Source organism: Delphinus delphis, chromosome 9 (genome assembly GCF_949987515.2).
Source record: "Delphinus delphis chromosome 9, mDelDel1.2, whole genome shotgun sequence".
Taxonomy (NCBI): domain Eukaryota; kingdom Metazoa; phylum Chordata; class Mammalia; order Artiodactyla; family Delphinidae; genus Delphinus; species Delphinus delphis.
Genome location: NC_082691.1, coordinates 22,017,868 through 22,038,608, shown reverse-complemented (window position 1 = coordinate 22,038,608; position 20,741 = coordinate 22,017,868).

Sequence of the window (20,741 nt, the reverse complement as noted above, 5' to 3'; positions counted from 1 at the left end):
CACCCCATATGAAAATGAAAACCACTGAGCAGCCAAGTGTTCCTCAATTGTAAGCACTCTCAGCACAAATGTGTGAAAAGGAATTTAATGGCCAGAAAGCAAGTAACTCCAACTGAATATTGCATATGAATACCAAGGTTCCCAATAAATCCAAGGACTCTTATATGTCATGTCATTAACATGACTATCTCCCCTTCTCTTTTTACAGTCCGTGGTGATAGCGGGAGACAAGGAGTTAGGTTGAGAATGTTCCTGTTTTGGGCTCCGTTGAAAGCCTCTGATGCAGTTTCCTGCCAGACCTCCACTTTCTCTTTGCTGGAGATTTTTCACAATTACAGTAACACCATAATTAGAACTTCTGAAAATCACAAACTAGATAGAAGCTGGATGTGCTTTAGAGCCCTTCTATGTAGAGAGAGATGGAACAACTCAGCTTAGGCTTGTGATATGCTGATTACCTATCATCCATACCAGTTATTAAATCAGAATCTCTAATCTTTATGAGCAAGACATGGTCAGCTCATAGTCTCATTACTGTGTTTACTCCAAAGAACAAATTCTTCTAAATTTTAAAAAATTTCACTCTTTTGAATAATTCAGGCTGTATCTCCACACAATCTCTAATCTCTTCTAGTCCAAATTCAACAGGTGTGATTGTTTGAATGTATTTTCCTTTAAGCATACTGAATAGAGAGATGAAAATCAGGATTTCATAAAATATAATGTAATTTAGAGGCGGGTTATTAACTTTATGAAAAAGAGTTCCTTTTCTAGTTGAAACTTCTTTGGCCAAACTAAGGTGGTGATAAGTTCATGGAAAAGACAGGCAGGGATGCTTGAGAAGAGCTCTGGTCTAGATTCTGGGGCCATTACCGACTAGTTTTCTCTTGTTAGTTATATCAGATAATTCTTTGGCCCTCAGTTTCTTCATATTAGAGCGCTGAGCAAGATAATCTCCATGGTTTCTTCTATAAATTCAAGTTACAGGAACTAATCTATTGTTTAAAACAAGGCCCAAATTTCTGTCTTGGACATTGAGTCACTTATGGAATTGTTAGTGAAGTCAGGAATTTCCCAAACTCTATTTCCCTTTATTCCTGAGTTCTACCATTAAGCACCACTGGTAATAGAATTCTAAATATTTTATTATAACGACAGCAATTTAACATTAAATTTAAGGGCATATGGAGAAAAAAATGGTTCAAGTTAAAAGCATGCTAATATGTTTCATGTGATAATGAGTTTGCAAATGAGCTTGTATTCAATAGGCTTGCAAAGTTTCTAACTAATGCAATATTTTGTTTTACAACTTATATCTGTATCTATTAGTTTCTAACTAATGCAGTATTATGTTTTACAATTGGTATCTATAAAGTCCATTGAGCAGTGCCTTTCCCAGTTGATTGAAATGTGTGCAGGTTGACATTAGCAAGAACACTTTCCTTCAGATCACACCTGTCATAATACGTGATTTGAGTCCTAAATTTAAATTCATATTGTATGGCAATTCCCTTGCGTTTCTCTGGTACATTTAAGAAGGTTGATGATATTACTTAACCAAAGTTTTAAACATTAGGATAAATCATTATTTAAAACAAATTTGAGAACTGAAACTCCACCAATCATTAGAATGACTTTAAAAGTGACTCACCGAGTTTGGTGGTCAGCCTATTTTTTAAAAACTTGGTTTGAATGGAAAATTGAAAAACCAAAGGACTATTAATAATGGCAGGAGGTGGGTGTATAAACAAGTTTAGTAGACTGTGGTGACAGAGATGTGAAATTGCTGCATTTCTAAAGAACCACATCCCCATTTTTTTTTTTTTTGTCACCTTCTCAACAAATAGTGGTTTTATGATTCGGAAAAATATGTACTGAATGTTGAGACTAGACCATCAAAATCATTTTTATTCAAGAGGGTGAAAAGATTTCAATAAAGAATTTTAGGACTCAAAAGTAAGAATGAGTATTATTTGTTTTAATCTGAACTTCACACCATGAAGGAGATCAAACATTTTCACAAGTGTTTATAATGACCATGACCAGAAAGTCCTTCATTTCTCACATCCAGGAAGTTATCAGGTCTTACTGACTCTATGTCCTAAACATCTTCAGTTGCATCCTCTTTTCTCTGTCTTCACTGTCACCACCTAGGCTTACGCCATTATCATTTCTTACCTGGATGACTGCACCAGCTCCCACCTGTTCTATTTCCAATATCGATTCTCCATTCTGCCAACAAACTGACCTAAAATAAAAGTCTGATTGTGGCTCTCTTCTGTTAAAGACTTCAATGAATTCCCATTGCCTTGGAAATAAAATTCAAACCTTCAGCATGACATAAAAGATTCTTTATGACCTGACCTCCATCCTTCTGTTCAACCTTATCTGCCAGCCCCCTCTTCCACACTCCAAATTAACTTCTTGGTTATGCTGAACCAGATTTTAGCTCCCTAAATGCACCTTGCTTTCTCGCCATATTTCTCTGCATGTACTGCTCCTCTTGCTTGGAATGACTTTCCTCACTTTTTCATCTGGGAAACTGTTACTCATCCTTTAAGAGTCAGCCACCATCTCCTTTTTTCACCTCTAACCACTCTTCCAGTTTGCTGTTCTGCTGGTACGTTCCCATGCGTGTCCTATTGCATGCTTCATCCTACTCTGAATTGCACCTCATCGCTGCACTGCAGTGCAATTGTCCACTTTCTCTACACTGAGAGCTCTTAGAGGGAGAGGACTGTATCTTGTTCATCCTTCTCTCAGCACCTTGCATAATGCCTGGCACAGAGTAGGCATTCTGTAAATGTATGTTATGATAACCAATGTATAAATAACCCAAGAAAGAAAAGTTCAACATGGAGCAGCTTTAAAATGGGATTAATTATAAGAGTTGTTGATTCAAATTGTTTTTAACACTATTGAAACTGCTACAACCTACAATAGAAAGGCTCAAAAAATACAAAAAACTCACAGTAAACATTATTTTTACTTGACTAGAAAGAACCACATTAAAACAACCTTTCTTTCTTTTTTTTTTTTTTTGCGGTACGCGGGCCTCTCACTGCTGTGGCCTCTCCCGTTACAGAGCACCGGCTCCGGACGCGCAGGCTCAGCGGCCATGGCTCACGGGCCCAGCCGCTCCGCGGCATGTGGGATCTTCCCGGACCGGGGCACGAACCCGTGTCCCCTGCATCGGCAGGCGGACTCTCAACCACTGCGCCACCAGGGAAGCCCACAACAACCTTTCTTGATACTCTTTTATTTTACTTGGAAAGAAAAGGAAGCTTTTTTTCCCCTCCATAATCTTATAAATTCATAATTTCCCTTCTCTCAAACTGCAGTTGTCACTGGCATCTTAAATCTGTGAAACCTTATCAAACCTAGTTAAAGCAGAAGACGTAACTACTGTTTACACTTCTTCAACCACTCTCTAAAGTTATTAGACATTTTACTTACATGTTCACAATGTAATTCTCAGAAAAATGCAAATCCCGAAACAGTATGCTTTCATAGGGAGAAACAACAGGCACAACAAGGATGAATCTTCATAAACTTGGGCATCCAGGAGATATTATCTTATTTTTTTATAGGGTGGTCATTCTATGAACTTAATTTCAATATAAGCCCTAGTTGGAAGGCAACTAGAATGAGAGGTGACAGAAACTTAATCTTAGAATGAGAGGTGACAGAAACTTAATCTAAGTCAATTTGGACTTCTCTTTCCTTCTTGAAGTCTAGGGGCTGATGTAGTTCCTGGGTGTCAGAGGTCGGGGGGGGAAGGCGTGTTTAGCCCTTACTCTAATCACCTAACTAGCTATCTCAAGTATTTTTGTAATACGCACATGGACACGGTACAGCTACAGGCCACACACAGTTGACGATGATCTCAAACTGGCTATTACAGACATCTAAGATACTGAAAGCGAAAGTGACAGCATACAGCTTTCTACTAGAACCAAGTGATGGATATTATGATCTAAGCTCCAAAGTACGTAATATGCCCTCTGGGGAGCTCAAACCAATTTCAAATAAGTTTAAAATGTCATACAAGGTTAATGCATGTAATGAGTTCTACGGAAATTAAAATATTATATAAGGTTCAAAGTATGTAATATTGTATTGAACAATAAAGGTTTTTTTTATGTCAAAAACAAATTATTTGGGCATCCCTGGTGGCGCAGTGGTTGAGAGTCCGCCTGCCGATGCAGGGGACGCGGGTTCGTGCCCCGGTCCGGGAAGATCCCACGTGCCGCGGAGCGGCTGGGCCCGTGAGCCATGGCCGCTGAGCCTGCGCGTCCGGAGCCTGTGCTCCGCAACAGAAGAGGCCACAACAGTGAGAGGCCCGCGTACCGCAAAAAACAAACAAACAAACAAAAACCAAATTATATTTAAGTTGTCAACACTGTATCTGCCAAACCAAGGATGTCTGCAGGCCACATGTAGCTCCCAGGCAGTACATTTGCACTTCTGCTCAGACCTGTTGATTCATACTTTGATAAATTAGTTTACAATGCTTCCCAACACATTTGACACCAGGGCACACATAAAATTATGATAATATTTGTACAGCACACTGAAAAAAGCTTCTTGTTGCCTAGAGGTATCTGAACTGTGGCCTCCTAATGCCTAGGTCTCAACCCTCCCCCCTGAATTATTGAGGGCCTGAAGAGCTATGATGGGCAACCCTGTAACCCATCTACTTGCAGTCCCCCCTGTGGCATGACCCAGTCTGCATTAGAAAGCACTGAACAGTGTCTGGAGGAAATGAGATAATATAGCTTTTGGTGGTAGTAGAATAGTGAAGGGAGGGGGTGGGGAGAAATCGGAGGATGTGGAGAAGTATTTGCTGGGAAGCAGGGAGGGTGGCTGGCTAGAGCACTTCAGTGAAGACCCTGAGTCCTGAGCAGCTGGTATAATTTCCTTGAAGACAAGGAGTGTAAAGGTCTTTGTACCCTGGGGCCTGGCACAGAGGCTGACATTGCAAGTGCCTTCAAAATGTTTGTTGAATAAATGAAATGCAATACCAGGGTGCTGATTACAGAAGAGACCTTATCTCAAGGCTCTACCTTTGTGGGGTGGGGGGTAGGAGTAGTCCCTTGTCTGCCCCCGCCATGGGCACCTACCACTCCTTCCTCCTCCTCCCCACCCAACCCCCTTCCCTGAAGAATTTTCCTGATCCCTAGGGATCAGACTCTTCTTTTTCTACAACCCTCAAAAAATATTCTCAGGTTTATATTTTCTTTCCTACCTCTTTTTTATTTCCCCCCACGATGGGGTAAGATGAAAGAAAGGAAATGCTAGTTGGTTTAAAACAACTAAGGCTGCATAATAGCTTCTAAGGGGCAAGATAGATTTACAGGATGGATTCAGCTTCTGGATTTCAACTTCCTTCATTCTCCTTAAAACTGATCTGCTTGAGGACACCCTTTCACTGTGCTGCTTCCTCCTTTCTCATGTCCCCTTGCATAATCCCATCCCCTCCAGCTCCCACATTAAGAAAGAAAGGCCTCCGTTCCTCTGAGATGTTACAGCACATCGTCCTGTGGGTGCAAGAACCTCTGAAGTGCCAGAGAATTCAAATTATTGGTGTCGACAGTGAGCAGGAGGAATAATTATAATAATGTTTTTGAAACTCAGGAGGTTTTCACTTCTTTACTTTCCACAAAATTAAAGGAGGGATGAATTTAATAATCGCCAGTTGGTGACTCATTAAAAATACTTTTAATTATCCATTACTATGTGATTTTAGTTCTATAACTCTTAAGAGGTTCAAATAATTGTAGGCTATTGCTATAATAAAACTCCTTTCAGTTCCATCTTCTCATTTATGTGAATAAGTTTTTTTCAGAGCTTACATTAAAACAAAACAAAACAAAACAAAATGTATATCTAAATTCTGGCAGTAAGTAATATTAACCTATAGATACATAAACTAATTGAAAAAAGGCCCCTTCAGAGTGTGTGAGGGGTGGCAAAATAGGTGAAGAAGTTTAAGAGGTACAAACCTCCAGTTATAAAACCAATAAGCCACAGGGATGTAATATACAGAATAAGGTATATTGTCAATAATATTGTAATAGCTTTGTATGGAGATAGATAATTACTAGGTTTATCATGGTGATCATTTCATGACATACACAAATGTCAAATCGCTATGTAGTACACCTGAAGCTAACATAATATTGTACATCAACTATATTTCAATTTATTTCTTTTCTGGTGTTAATTTATTTATAATCATGAAGCCTTGAAGAATCTTCAAAAAAAAAAAAAATCAAAACCATTCCTGTACAAAACCATTCCTGTACAAGAAGGGCTATAGTTCCTCACCCCTCCCCCTTTGCAATATAGTGATGATGCAATACCAAGAAACAGAATGAACACAGTGTATAGCTCAACCTACCCAAAGAACAGAGATAATGAACTATATTTCAGTTTAAAAAAGTGAAACCTCATCTGCTTTAGGGGAGTGTCAATAAATAATGACTAAAACTTTTCAAAATCAAGAAATTGCAATATAAGTATGTTATTTGGATATATGGAGTTAAAAATAGAAGTCGTTGCCTGTTGGAAATGGGAAGTAGGGGGAAGCGTATGATACTTTTTTTTGTTATATGTCTTCTAGGACAGTTTGATTCTTTAAACCATATGGATGCATAACTTTAATATTAGAGAAGCTAATAAAGTAACACATATTTATAATACCATTATTGAATTGAATTCACACACAAAAAAGGCCCCATTATCTTATTAAAGATATATTTACAATAAAATTTTAACTTTCCATATTTAACATTTATTTAAATATGTCATTTATGTTCTTTGATCATCTTTATCTATTTAATAACTGTAATGGTAACTAAATACAGAAGAAAAAAATAACAGCATTATAGAACCAAAGAATATTTCAATTTGTATGCATATTTTTATTGCAAAAAATTATGACAGCGTGATCAATCAAAGATTTTCAAGCATCAAAACATGGCATATTAAGTTAAAATTTTGTGGGGAAAACGGAATGAAAGTATGAGTTCAAGGAGAAAAAGAAATGAAGTTTCTGACAATTAGAAAAGTTTGTTCATATATATTTTTGAAATGTAAAAGATGGTGGGAATGAAATCTCTATGATATTTACATTCCTTGATTGTTTTTAAGAGTGATGTAATAGTTTAATTTTAAACATGTCAGTAGTTACAAGACACCCGAAATCACATATTTTGCCATTATTTAAATTTGATGAAAAAATTCAGATGCAAATTTTAAAATATGTGAGGGAATATAAAGTTTTTTAAAGTTATTTTAGGGAGATTGCAAGCAGAGTCTAAGCACTGCTGGTTTAGGAGCCAGGCCCCAGATCTTGGGACCAAATAAAATCCTGTGTACTTTATAGACTCCATCTTTAGCATTGTAATAAATGGTCTTATCTTATACTTTGGCAGTGGAGCAGATACTAAAGAATGCTGCAAGAAAATCTCAGTATAAGCTGTTAGTAATAGGAAAAAACATCTAGAGTTAGCTTTAAATAACTTATAAATGCAGATGATTCAAACTTATAATTCCAGCCCAGACCTCTTTTCTGAGAACTAGATTTACATTTCCAGTTACCTGTGACAGGTTCACATCATATCTTCTTACAGGCAGTTTGCCAATATCATGTCCACTGTCCAGTTCTGGTACCGTGATTACCCTCCCTGAAACCCCAAACTGGCTTCTCTTCTCAATAAAGATCCTCTCCCTCAGAGTTTTAGGCATTGTGGCCCCTTGCTTCTGCCACAGTGGCAGCTGTGGATACCCCTAGATTGCCTGGAGGCTGAAACAGAAAAAAAAAAAAAGAAATGGGAAAAAAAAGATTTAAAAAACTAGGTAATTTCTTCTGCTTTCTTTGAGCATTAGGGTTCCTCTTTCTGTTTCTTGGGCCAGAACTAGAGCCTTCTCCTGGAGCTCTCTCTGTCCAGGACCGGTTCCCACTTCTGGTTTCAGGCTGCCCTGAGTCCAGGCTAGGAAATACTGGAGGGAAAAGAAAATAGGAAACTCACTGCTGATTTAGCAGGACTTGACATTCTCATCTTCTTTTCCAACCTGACTACTGCTGTTTCATTTTAGAGCAGTCATGCATTCTGTCCATTTTATATCTCCATTCAGTGGGAAAGACAGGAGGGAGTCAGCTTACCCTGAACTGGAACCTCTGTATTCTGCATCTTCAACAAGCATTTTCCATTTTTGTTAAATAGTTAATAGACACCTACCACACTCTCGATTGGACATTTAGGTTGCTTTCCGTTTTTCCTTATTGTAACCTGTGATGAGTGTATACTTAGGAGAACTCAGGAAAATCACTCTTTTTGTTGTACCTAGGCCTTCCAAGCAGATTTCTATTATTAATATAATAAGACTCCTTCTCCTTTTCACCATCAGGCTATCTCTTAAATTAGCTCAATCTAGTAGGTGTTAAGTTATAAGCAAGATCAAGCAACTCTGTTATAGTACAATAGTTTGCATTTAGGGGCAAATGTTGTACTTGACCTTTAAGACCATAACTGTGACAGTGATGTAATTCGAGGGTGCAGGAGTGGTCCAGTCCATGCATGTCTGGCCATTGTTGACAAGACCCTCAAATGTATCTGGATAGTCCCATAAAAATCAGACCCCTGGGCTCTCTCTCTCTCCAGGACAGCCTTGCACAATAGGATGCAGGTCAGTATGATGTGTTACAACTTCTGAAACCTAGAGAAAGCACCGCTTTCCTCTCCTGTGGATCTGAGGCAGACCCTGTGATCTTGGGAGACCCACAGACATCCAGATGCTCCCAATTCTCTCCACTGTCAGTATGCTCTGCCTCTGTTCCTGGAGTGGTGAGAGTTATAACCCTTACTCTGTCTTGGGGTAGGGACCCTCATCTTTCCATCCCACTGAGTCAGCAGAGGGCTGGAGGTGGCATGAAGCTTGCTTTTCATTTTATCATGTATCGTGAGTTTGTATTCTCCATGTAAGGGCTCACTTGATTAGAGGAAAAAGAACCAGATTTTAGTTCCAACTTGAGTAGTAGGAAATTACTCCGATTTTCTTCTGTCAGGATTAATCTCTCTATATGGTTAGATTTCTTTCCAGAAAGATGGTACCAATTTATATCTCCACTAATCATATATGAAAATGCCTGTCTCCCTACACCCTTATGAATAATTCTCATTTTTAATATTCATTAATTTCACAGATGAAAGGTGGCAGTTTCTTATTTTAAATGTGTATTTCTTTAATTGCCTGTGAAATGGAACATATTTCGATGTTCACTGCCAGTTGAATTTCTTTTGTGAATTTTCTATTCTTGTTCATTGCCCATCTATTTCCCTACATGTTTTTTTAATTAATTAATTTATTTATTTATTTTTGGCTGTGTTGGGTCTTCGCTACTGCACGCGGGCTTTCTCTAGTTGCGGTAAGCAGGGGCTACTCTTTCTTGCAGTGTGAGGGCTTCTCATTGCGGTGGCTTCTCTTCTTGTGGAGCACGGGCTCTGGGCACACGGGCTTCAGTAATTGTGGCTCACGGGCTCTAGAGTGCAGGCTCAGTAGTTGTAGCTCACAGGTTTAGTTGCTCTGCAGCATGTGGGATCTTCCCGGACCAGGGCTCGAACCCGTGTCCCCTGCATTGACAGGCAGATTCTCAACCACTGGGCCACCAGGGAAGTCCCTCCCTACATGTTTTTAAGTGTTATATATATTTTTAAAGATTATATTTTATTTATTTATTTGGTTGCTCTGGGTCTTTGTTGTGGTAGGAGGGCTCCTTAGTTGCTTCTCACTGACTCCTTAGTTGTGGCTCGCAGCCTTCTTAGTTATGGCACGCGAACTCTTAGTTTTGGCACGCACGTGGGATCTAGTTCCCTTACCAGAGATCGAACCTGGGCCCCCCGCATTGGGAGCGTGGAGTCTTAACCAGTGTGCCACCAGGAAGGTCCCAAGTGTTATATTTTTAAAGATTCAACATTTTATATTGATCATTTAGAAAAATCAGAGTGGAAGTATAGAGCGGTATAATGAAACTCTAGTCTCCAGTTCTGATCATTTTGCTACATTATTTATTCTGTGGTGGCAAAGTTTTCATTCATAACTGAAATCTAGAAAGACTGCAAAAGCTTAAATTAAGGTAGTGATCTAAGTTTTCTTCTTCCAACGTTTTGATCAAACAGGTCACCAATGCTCTTCTTCCTGCCCTGCCTGCCCTCTGGTGGAGGTGCCAAAGAGCAGGCCAGGAGAGCAAGCCAGACATAAAGCCCGGGGCTGGGGGTGGGGGTGGGGGTGGGGGTGGGGGGTTGGAGAGGGCACGGGAACAGGGGGTGGGGAGGGGAGGACCAAGGTAGCCTAAATGGCAAACCAACCCCTGAATAATTAAAGAGCCAGTGTTTGACTTAACAAACCTCTGTTCCTTGGTTTCTCTGACCTTAAATAGGGATGACAGAATTTACTACAAGGCAATTATTCCCAAGCTGGCCCTTCTCAATAGGTACTGCTTACCACCTTTGGGTTTGCTGACCTGATAATTCCTGCACAGGAAAAACGTTTTTTCCCACAATTCTATATCTGGCAAAAAACACAAGTTGGTAAAGTATAAAGACCTAGGAAGTAAGGGTTCCGTTCCTGGCTCTAGCACTTGCTAATTAGTTGGGTGCCATTGGATAGTCTGGGTTTCTTTATCTGTAAATTAAGAACAATGATGCTAATGGGTCTATTGTGAGGCTCAAATGAGATAATGGTAGTGAAAGTGATTTGTAAATAATAACCACTCTACAGATCTAGGGTAATATTAATAGTGTTGACAGCTCTTCTCTCTCTGAATCAATGTTTAACTTGACTTAGTTGCCTTTGTATGTTAAAATAAGAAATAATCAGTTTATCCTTTTAATCTTAGCAAATTGATGGAGCCTTTGGTCTTAGATCCATAGAAGAGGCAAATTACATGTCCTGATGTGACCCAGGTCTCTGTGGGTACTCTCTAGATCTTGCTTTCATTTTGCTTTTAATTACAGCATTAAGGAGTGGAATGTTTAAAATGACATTTTTCAGAACTAGTCATTATTTAGTGACTCTATATTTCAAAAATATTGCGCATGTCTTTAAAATAAATTATCAGTTTCTTTTATTGTTACCTTGGCCTAAATATATTGACAGGGTGATGATAATGGTTTTTAGTTTTGTTTTTTTAAAACATTTCCTTGAATCTGTAATAATTTAGAAGATTTAATTATTTAAACATATTAAATGTTTAAATGTTTAAATTAAGTTGCATATACATTTTGTTCTGTGTGACTGAAGATAAATGTGAAAATATATAAAATTATGTAACTAGAAGATTTGAGAGTTCTACACTCCTTTCTCTGCTATGTACACAATCTTTCTGCCCTCCTGCATCCCACTGTAGTGCGATATACTAGAAGGAAAAAAAAGGTAGCTATTTGAAAAGAGAGAAAACTGTCAAAGGTACCTGGTCTGAGTCACCATTATTCTTGCCTTGGTATTCACAGTAGCCACCTATCTGGTTTTCCTATATTGGTCTGTTCTTAGAATAGCAGCCCCAATGATTCTGTTAAAATCCAAGTCACGGGCTTCTCTGGTGGCGCAGTGGTTGAGAGTCCGCCTGCCGATGCAGGAGACGCGGGTTCGTGCCCCTGTCTGGGAGGATCCCACATGCCGCGGAGCGGCTGGGCCCGTGAGCCATGGCCGCTGGGCCTGCGCGTCTGGAGCCTGTGCTCCGCAACGGGAGAGGCCACGACAGTGAGAGGCCCGCCTACCGCAAAAAAAAAAAAAAAAAAAAAAAAAAATCCAAGTTAGATAATGTCACTTACATGCTCAAAAACCTTCGATGGCCTTTACTCCTCAGTCTTCTTCTCCTGCCCACTCCTACACTCCCTCAGTTCAGCCACACTGGCCTTCTTGACCCTCAGGTCCACTTCAGCCTTGCCCTGGAAAGTGCTTCCCTCAGGTATCTGCAAGAGTGGCTTCCTTACCTCCTTCAGGTCTATTCGTCTTCTCAGTGGTGACTTCCCTGTCACCTCTTTTAAAATTGCAACTGTCACCCCACCCCTATATTCCTTCCTTCTATAACACTTATTACCATCTAACATACAATCTGTTTACTTATTTCTTTTGTTTATTATCTATAATACCTTCTTCTTTCCCCTCTAGAATGTAAGCCCCAGGAGTGCAAATGGTTATGTCTGTTTTGTTAACTGCTATATCCTCAAAACCCAGAAGAATGCCTGGTTCATAGTAAGTGTTCAATAAATGTTTGCTGAATGAATGGATGAATAAAACAAAGATAAGTCATGGTCTTATTTAATTTGCAACCCTGTGAAAATTACAAAATTTTCATCAAAAACTTTTTAAAAAGTCACAGAAACTTTGGATATCTTCTGAGGATGAGACCTATTACTATAACATCCAAAGCATCAGTGTTCTCTTATATTTTGGGCATTCTGTGTCTCAAGAATTAAGATCTTCTTTAATACATCACTGTCAAGTTTAATGTAAATATAACTGTGTAAACCACTCCTAATTTGTCATGAAAGGAGGGAAGAATTGAATAATAATGAAACATCTGTCCTTTGCTTTCTTTGACACTGTAATCTGCTGACCTTAGTTTTGGCCATCCATTTTCTGACTTCCTTTTCTCTCCTGTTTCCAAAATATAGGTATTGACAAAGGATCTTGCTTGGATTTCTTCTCTTGCTTTGCATGCTCTTATCCAGTTTTATGCCGTCTATTTCCTCCGTTTTTAGATTGTTCTCAAATGTGCAAGCCCAATCTTGACGTTTCTTATTGGCTCCCAATTCTACATGTACCAGGCTGGTTATATCTACCTGGCCATCTTTCAAGTTCTCAAACCTCACACATCTAAAACTACATGTATCTTTTTCCTTTAAAACTGGTTCCTGTTCCAGTGACCCATTTGTGTTAATGACTCTGCCTTCTTCCAAGTTTGGAAATACTTCCAAGGTCTGTAATTGTTCATGACTTTTTTCACACTGTCACTTGTCAAGCCTTGCTGGTTATACTCGTAGAGTATCTCTTGAATCATCTTCTCCTTTGCTTTCAGTAGATCAGGGATGGAGTCTGAAATTCTGCATTTCTAATATGCTTCTGAATCAAGCTGATGGTGCTGGTCTAGGCTTTGATAAGCAAGGACCTGCTCTAGGCTGACAGTGGCTACCTGACCTAGTTGCCTACTTCCCAGTCCATGGCTAAATCTAAGAAAGACTCAATTCTCCTTCAAAAATAGAGATTGGATATTACCTAGTCTTGTTTGAAAAGAGAAAAGGTCTTTTCTATGTCATAGAAGATTTGGAAAGTTACAGAGACAGAAGATAAAAAATTCAAATCTGCCACATTGGTCAATTAAAAATTAATCATGAACACTTTGAGATATATATATATATATATATATATATATATATATATATATATATATATATATATATCTCCTTTTAGTTGTTTCTTTCTAAACAAGTAAATATATGTTCAGGTTATATCTGTATTTTTCAAACATCAAAGGGATCATTTATATCTTTCTTTTGTTGCCCAATGTGTAAATTGAATCCCCTGACTTACAAAGTAGAATCTGCCTTTTCTATATGATAAAAACACTCAATGCTCCTTTGCTCAATCTCCCTTATATCTGGGAACTGGGGACTTGGTACAACCAAGCAGATGCATCCTCTCTAGGCTCTGATTCAGGACCTGGTGACTCAAAGCCGCAGGGATGACGCAGAATCCATTCTGACCACGGCCCAGCAGTGATGGCAGCTGCATCCGGTCTCCAGTGGCAGCAGAGACAGCTGTTCTGGGGCAGTGTGCAGTGTCCAACATCTGAGGACTTGGCAGTGCAAGCCATGGAGTCAGTCAGTGCTTGGCAGCTGTGGTGATGACCTCACAGGACCAGCTCTGCAGAGTGCTTTGGGTGTGGTTCTTGCCCTGTGGTTTGTCTTCCCACCTTTACTTCTTAAATTAGCTTAAAAGTTGAATTAATTGACTGGCAACAAGTGCTAATGATGTTAACAATAACTAACTCTTAGATAGGTATTAACAGTAACTAACTTTAGATAGTACTTATTATGTGCCAAGCAAATTTCAAGTGCTTTATGTATATTAATTCATTTAATTTTTACAACAACCCTATGACGTATATACTGGTATTATTCCCATTTTACAGATGATGAAACTGAGTTGCAGAGAGGATAGGTTACGTGTTCAATGTCACACGACTGTAAATGACGGCTCTGAAACTCAAACCCAGTGAGTCTGACCTCGTTCTTAAGAGCTCTGATACATGTACTGTTCTATAACCTAATTTTTTTTGTATAACCGAAATTTTGTAGGCATTTCCATGTTATTAAATATTCCTCTAAATATTTAAAGTAGCTGCATAGTGTTCAGTTATAAGGGTGATTCATGATTTATTTAACCAACTTGCTATTGTTAGACATTCAGTATATTCTGGTAGCTAAACTTGTTTCTTTTTTTTTTTTTTTTTTTTCGGTTAATATCCATGGCCGTTTCCCTAGGATACAGTTCTAGGAATGAAACGCTTGGTCAAAGGGTATTTTGCTTGCCTTCCAGAAATATTATTCCAGTTTACACATGCAGCAGTGTATGGGAGCATCCTGTTTCCCTTGGTCCTTATTAGCATACATAGTTTTCTTTTCTTTTTTTTTTTTTTTTGCGGTACGCGGGCCTCTCACTGTTGTGGCCTCTCCCGTTGAAGAGCACAGGCTCTGGACGCACAGACTCAGCAGCCATGGCTCACAGGCCCAGCCGCTCCACGGCATGTGGGATCTTCCCGGACCGGGGCACGAACCTGTGTCCCCTGCATTGGCAGGCGGACTCTCAACCACTGTGCCACCAGGGAAGCCCCACAGTTTTCTTTTAAACCCAAAATTCTTTAAACATTTAAAAACACATTTATTGGTATTTGTTTAAAGTTCCTTTTGTGAATTGACTGCCTTCATCACCTATGGGATAAAGTTGAAACTTAGAAGGCAATTCAAGGCCTTTTGTACTCTGACCCTAACTACTTTTCTAACTAATTCTCCGAAACATTCACCCAACACACCAGTGGAGATTATTTTGTATTAGTTGGAGCCATATGAATATGCTATTTTTGTAGGCCAAAAAGTGGTTGACTATTGACAGTTTTATATGGTTAAACCTTATAAATTTCCAAAACATTTACCCTCCCACTAGAGTGTTTTCACAAATGGCCTTTGCCTTTCTCTGCTTGGTGAAATCCTTCAGGTTCTTTATGAGGCTGAGTTCACTGGTCACGTTCCCTATTCCTTTGCCGTCCATATCCTGTTCTTTCACTCTGGCTGAGGTTACTGTAAATCACCCCTCTTCATTATTTCCACTCTGCTCCTTTACTATCAAAGCTGTAGAATGGTCCCAGGGTATTGCAGCTGGATAATATGTTTGCATCTGCCTGGCAGAGGCCAAGGCCTCTGCTGCTTTTTGCCAGCAGAGACTCTGTCTTATTTATTTTGGCAGCCACAAAGCTACCAAAGTTTCAGGCTCATAGCGGATGCACAACAAATATCTGTCGACTTGAAGAACCAGTAACTTTAGGGCCCAGGAATTGCCTTACTAGCCACATATTAATTGCAATTTCCTTCTGTGCTAAGTAAGGAAGAGCGTGTGTAACACCCTCTAACATCTTCTAATATGGTTGGTTGGTATTGTGTATGGAATTGGTCCTCCTTAGTTTGAATCCTCCATCCTTATAATTTTTTCCTATATTTTCAGATGTGGTCATTATATCGCAAATCAATGCAATTAATTTATTCCACGGCACAATTCTCAAGGATGAAAGAACACATACTAGCTAAACAAGTAATCAGTGTGCTTCCAAGGAATAAATTTTATTTTTTCTTTTTTAACCATATTCACCTTTTTTCTTGGGTGAACTTTTAGGAACTTTTAGTGACTTCCAGGAAATACTAATGCTAATGCTTAAGTTATAATATTATGACAAGATTCAGGAATCATTAAAAGTAAAAATGTTTTTAAATAAACATTAAACATCTTTAAACTGAATCTTATCAAGACAAAGTCTTCTTTTTATAAAAGAGATACATAGCACAGTCAATTTAAATTGCACTTACAGGGAGAAAATCACGGAATCATAGAACTTTAAAGGTAGAGAAGATCCCCAAGGTTCTCAGTATGTACTCTTTGGTGGAAAAATACCAAGTGAGAGTGGAGGAGAGAAGGTAGGGTTCAGCTTTGACTCCATATTCCCCCACCCAGTTAACTTTCAAATGATGTTTCAACCTTTGCTCATCTTCTCACATCTACGTGTCCTGCCCTCACCATGGCTTGAATAAGTTCAAGTAGAAACAGTGTCGGGATTTCCCTGGTGATCCAGTGGGTAAGACTCCGTGCTTCCAATGCAGGGCGCCAGGGGTCGATCCCTGGTCGGGGAACTAGATCCCGCATGCATGTTGTAACTAAGAAGTCCACGTGCCACAACTAAGAAGTCCACATGCTGCAACTAAAAAAGATCCTGCATGCCACAACAAAGATCCTGCGTGCTGCAAGAAAGACCCAGTACAGCCAAATTAAATAAATAAATATTTTAAAAAAAAAGAAGAAGAAGAAGCAGTGTCAATGTCAGGCCTCCTTTGTGTTTATAGTCAGAAGGGACTGGGTGCCCTGGCTCTGACCTTTTCTTCCCCGCTTGGTCATTAGGCATGTGTGTACTCAGTTTTGCCTTTTGTAAGTGGGTTCCTCTAACCAGGGAGCTGGTTCAATTACCAGGCCCAAAGATCCAGAAGATGTTTGAGATTTTAAACCAGGGTGTAGAATGTTATAATAAAAAAGACAGATAATAACTATTGGCAAGAGTATGGAGAAATTGGAACCCTCCTACACTGCTGGTGGGAATAGAAAATGGTACAGCTGCTTTGGAAAATAGTCTGGCAGTTCTTCAAATAGTTAAACATAGAGTTACCATATGATTTAACAATTCCACTTCTAGGTATAGAGAAGAGAAATGAAAATATATGTCCACACTAGAGCTTGTGCTTATACATGAGTGTTCTTTGCAGTATTATTCAGAATAGCCAAAGAGTGGAAAAAACCTAAATGCCCATTAGCTGATGAATGGATAAATAAAATGTGGAATGCTATTCAGCAATTAATAGGAATGAAGTAACTGATACATGCTACAGCACGGGTGAACCTTGAAAACATGCTAAGTGAAAGAAACCAGTCATAAAGGACCATATATTGTACGATTCTATGTGAAATTTCCAGATAGGCAAATCTATACAGACAGGAAGTAGATTAGTGGTTGCCCAGAGTGCTGGCTAAGCGGGTGGGGTTTCTTTTTGGGGTAATGAAAATGTTCTAAAATTGATTGTGGTGTTAGATGTACAAGTCTGTAAATATATTAAAAGCGATTAAATTATATACTTTAAATGGGTGGATTGTATAGTATGTGAATTATATGTTAATAAAATTGTAAGAAAGAAAAAAAGGGGTGTGTGTTCTTTTCATTTAATTTTGTCTCCTAACACTTCTCTGACTAGCTGGATATTCTCAGCCTAATTTCACCTTTGCTTCGTCCTTTAATTCTGCTTAAAGTCCAGCCAATCGCTAATGTAACAGGGTAGAAGTTTAATTCACACTACAACTCAGACACAAAGAGAAAATGTAAGTTCTTTCTTTAGTCTATAATGAGTCTAGCTTTCCTCCTGAAGCCCAACTGATGGATAGTGGGAAAAATGAATGGCATGTTTCATCCTCAGTCTCTGGGCGGCCACTATGGTGGAAGGAATGGCTGGGAATGATCTACCTGCAGCTAACGCATACTATTCTTGCTGCAACTAGATCCACTCAAATGACCAATGAATCAATGGACAGTGTGGTGCTACATATGTATGATTCTGAATTGTTGTCTTGATTCTTGATTCTGTGCCTTACTTTGGCCTCAGTTTTTTTATGTGATTCAAGACTTGCTTTGAACTCTGGATGTGTGTGCTCCATAACTCACAGTGGCTCTTCTGACTTCTAACTACTGGCTCTGTTTCGAGCACTGGCTCCCAAGCAATGCCTAATGATCTGGGTTTGCTGTATTCCTGTACTTGGTCAAAAGGTTCATTGTTTCATTCTCCTAGTCATGGCTTCTTATGCCATTTCTATGATCAGTAGCTAGCTAGGGTGATAAAATGATCATTTTGTGGTTTCCTGAAGCATTAGAGTTTAATAGAATACATACACATATTCCCTTCTTCTGAAACTATATTTAAAAGCACTCTAAAGTGTTTTCAATAAATTTGCCGTGTTTTTATAATTTTGTATTAATGATGCTATGAGTACTTATTTTACTAAGCTCTATTTTTTTTTCTTTTTTTTGGAGGGCAAGAGGGCTATTGGTGCTTTGAATGGAGGGAGGTACAGAATAGTATTGTATAATATTAGCTGAATATAGAATAGTACTGTATAATATTAGCTGTATAATATTAGTTTATCTCCAGGAGGGAGATAAAGTGCAATGTATGTGTGTGCTTTTAAAATTGTTTTATCTTGGCTAAACAAAGTCAGTGATGTGACGGTTTGGAAAGGAATTTGGAGTACTATATTAATTGAAAAATAATCTGTGTATAAGTAGACCTAAGCAGTTCAAACCTGTGTTGTTCCAAGGTTAACTGTATTTACTGGCTATTTTGAGCAATTTTTGCTCTGAAAATTATATTCTATAAACCAAAAATATTTCAAAATTGATATTCATTCAGGACTGAATAGTGTCCTACATTCTGAGAGCCAATGCTTGGGCAGTCTTTTTCTTCTTAACATAATACATTATTTTGGAAAGCACAACCCAAATTTTAAAATATTTAACACTATATGAATGCATGTTGAGTTTACAAAGAGACAACCTTGATTAAAGTATTTGACTACTAAATGAATAGGGATTTGAGGATGTATTTTTTTTTGAGAACGTATTTTATAGGATCTTTTATTCACTAGAAGCTATCTTTGTGTTTATTATATACATACAGGTAAATTTGAAATTCGGGGATATATATGTAAATATGTAAAAATAAACATGCATATATAAGTAAATAATAAACACATGTATACATTCTTAGGTATGTTTCCCCAAGATTCAACTAGATGTAATTTTCACATTATCACCTTAATCAAAATCATACCTGTTAATTCATAAATTATACCTGTTACTTCACAAAGAAGTGAAAGGTTGGTAATGACAATTTAAAACAAGTGTACTCTTTTGAGTATTTATTTACTTATTCAGATATTCAAAAGTATTAAGAGGTATAAAAAATGCCTGAGCCATTGCTAACAACTCTAAAGCAGCTAGAAGAAATACTAATAAAACATGTGGTGAAATTGCATAGATCACTAGACCTGAAAAAATGTGATAATGGTAGACAAAAAACATCCAAGAAAGAAAAGAAAAATTGGAAATGAGAAGAAGAGTGAAACGCTGAAGGACTTATCTAACCAAAGCCTTGGACGGATCATTGGCCAGTCAGTGTGGAAGGGTGTAACATAGGAAAAATGTGTTTATACAACTTAAGCACTCACTGCAAGGACTTTATGTATTATTCTCACACGACTCATAACTCTCATTTCATTTGTATCAATTGGGATGCAGATTAGACAGACTGCTGTATCAAATGGGCCCAACATATAATGACAGGTAAAATCCAGGTCTGTAAGGTGGCTTGACAGTGTCTGGGACTGAAGCTCCTTCTGTTTTGTGGCTTTGCCATTCTTGAAGATGTTGCCTTTATCATTCACACCCCTGAAGTTGGCTCACTACCATACCAACTGGGTCCACATTCCAGCCAGTGGGAAAAGGAAAAGGGGACGCAGAAGGCCATATGAAACCTGGCATGGTTATTAGAAAGGGAAATGAAAGAGAAAGGAACCTGACAGTGTGTCCAATATAGTTTAAGAATAGTTAGATTTGGGAATTTAAACAGTCCCTTAGGCAATGCTATGTCTTTCTAGGAAAAAACAGTCAAACTCTGAGCTATCCCCATCCTGTTTCTCTCCTTAAACCAATGGGGACACATGTGGTTTCTGTGTCCCCATTGATGTGGGATGAATTGAGGAGATTTGACTGTTTACCAGGTTTCAGCAGGGGTCAGTCATTGAAATGGTCTCTTTCCAGGGCTCTACATAAAAATCAAGGACAAACTCCCCTGCCCTTGGTTTGACTTTCACTTTTTCAACACAGTAGTCCCCAGACCAGCAGCCTTAGCATCACCTGGGAACTTATGAGAAATGCAAATTCTCGAGTCCTACCCTAGACCTACTGAATCAGAAACTCTGGGGGTGGAGCCCAGCAACTGTGCTTTAACAGGTACTCTAGGTGATTTGAGACACATTAAAGTTTGAGAACCATGGATTTAACGCAATTCCTTGAAAGGAGAACTCAGAATGCATGCTCAACTGACTGACTCTCTTTTTCTCTTGGTCTCTCTCTTCTTTTTACAATTCCCTGGGACTAAAAAAAGTAAGCTTTCTGTTTACTTCCCCTGATGTAATATCCTGCTACCAGCATTTCAGAGCAACATCCCATAATAAACAAGCAAACAAACAAACAAAACTTGTGAGAATGGGCTCTTTGAGTTTGGTTGGAATAAGGTACTTGGAAGATAACCTGGATTGCTGCATGATTCTATTTTGAATGCCAGAAGCTATTACTTTTGCTTTTGCATTCC